We start from the raw sequence: 235 nt of genomic DNA on the forward strand, positions 1-235 counted from the left end.
TTTTTACCTCTTAATCTTTCCTCATTTCTAACCCAGATTCTCCACCCACATATATCCACTGAAGAGAAAATCACTACTGGTGATAATGGGAACTGCCTGACATAGACGTAGACTTTCATTGTGGTGACATTTGAAAATTAATTTGAATTGTTTGGCTGACTGGTAATTCTTGATAAAGGGAGAACGATTAATAAGGCAAGCAGCAACATCTTACTTCATAGGAAAACAATCATAA

Source organism: Notechis scutatus, chromosome 1, assembly GCF_049901735.1.
Source record: "Notechis scutatus isolate UNSWTSFEM ecotype Mainland chromosome 1, rNotScu1.2, whole genome shotgun sequence".
In the NCBI taxonomy this organism is placed as follows: domain Eukaryota; kingdom Metazoa; phylum Chordata; class Lepidosauria; order Squamata; family Elapidae; genus Notechis; species Notechis scutatus.